This window comes from Hevea brasiliensis, chromosome 7, assembly GCF_030052815.1.
Source record: "Hevea brasiliensis isolate MT/VB/25A 57/8 chromosome 7, ASM3005281v1, whole genome shotgun sequence".
NCBI classification, from domain to species: domain Eukaryota; kingdom Viridiplantae; phylum Streptophyta; class Magnoliopsida; order Malpighiales; family Euphorbiaceae; genus Hevea; species Hevea brasiliensis.
In genome coordinates, this window is record NC_079499.1 from 42,836,977 (window position 1) to 42,838,452 (window position 1,476).

General features: G+C 36.8%; 1 non-coding gene across 1 annotated transcript; it reads right to left on the minus strand.

Annotated features, from left to right (window-relative positions):
• Nucleotides 1-988: 988 nt before the first annotated feature.
• On the minus strand, nucleotides 989-1,094 carry LOC131181861 (small nucleolar RNA R71). The gene has a single exon (XR_009150336.1). It is a non-coding gene; the product is annotated as a small nucleolar RNA R71 (small nucleolar RNA).
• Between the last annotated feature and the right edge of the window lie 382 nt (nucleotides 1,095-1,476).

Genomic DNA, 1,476 nt, shown 5'->3' on the forward strand with positions numbered 1-1,476 from the left:
GACCTAGGATACCTTAGGATTAATCTCCATCAAACCAACAATCCTCAATTCAATGAATAGACAAGATTGAATCATAATAAGGTTAAAGTGTGAAATCTTAATTCTAGAATTGTTTTAATAGATTGTTTCATTTTAAATTCATTGTTCTCTTAGTTTTAGCACTAAAAATAAATTACATTTAGTCTTCCATTATATTCGGTAGCCTAGACAGTCATAATTGCTGTGTAGTTTAGTACTTGCTAATTAAATTTCTCGTGGGATGATACTATACTACTACTTTATTACTTGTTAGTTATCCATGCACTTGCAGGGTTGTAAAACCAGCAAATAAGTTTTTGGTGCCATTGCCGGGGAATTTATTTCTAGTAATATTAGGTGATAAGCAATTTAGTTGATTTAGGCATTTACTATCACTATTTAAATTTATTTAATTTGTTGTTATTCTTTATTTTCTCTCAGGTATTTAGTTTGGTGCATGACCGGAATAAAACCAGAGGAAGAAGTTTTGGACTTGGATCCCGAGATAGATAAGACTCTAAAAACCATCAGGAGAGAAAGGAGACACCAAAAACAAGATCAAGGAATTTTAGAAACTCCAGTTATGGCCAATAGCAATAACAGGCCAAGACCCTTGAGGAACTATGGAGCTCCATCTATCCAAGGATTCTAGCCCAGCTCTACAAGACCCACAGTGGAGGCCAATAATTTTGAACTCAAACCAGCATGGCTCTAGATGATTCAATAGACTCAGTTTGGATGTTCACCTACAGAAGATCCATACAACCACCTCTAGTGCTTTCTTGCCCTATGTGATACATTTAAGATAAATGGAGTCTCTGATCAAGCTACAAGACTTAGAGCATTCCCATTCTCCCTTCAAAATAAAGCAAGGAAGTGGTTACTCTCTCAACGAGCTAGAACATTCACCACTTGGGAAGATCTCTTGCAAGCTTTTCTAGCAAAGTATTTCCCACCTGCAAAGACTACCAAATTGAGGGTTGAACTCAACACCTTTAGGCAAAAGGAAGGTGAATCACTTATGATGCATGGGAGAGATATAAAGACTTACAGAGGGAATGTCCACACCATGGCATAAAAGATTGGCTCCTAGTTTAGAATTTCTATAATGAGTTATTGCCCGCCATAAGGAGCACAGTAGATTCAGCTGCAGAAGGAGACCTTATGTAACACCCTCACTTTAGATAGTCCGCACATTCTACTGTTCTGATTACTAATATCTGCCCGGACAACCAGAATGTCTAGAACTATATTTAAACTAGAGTGAGAAGTCATAAATAACTCAAATAATAATAAGAAAAATTAAAGAAAAATTTAAGCAATTAAATATAATAAGGTTAAATGAGTCGGAGCTACGGCGATGGGTGACCTAACGGGAAATGACTGTAAAGCCAGTTGCCGACCCTAGACCCCTAGGGAGACCCTATGAAATAATTTTTAAGACTCCAGTGAAGAGTT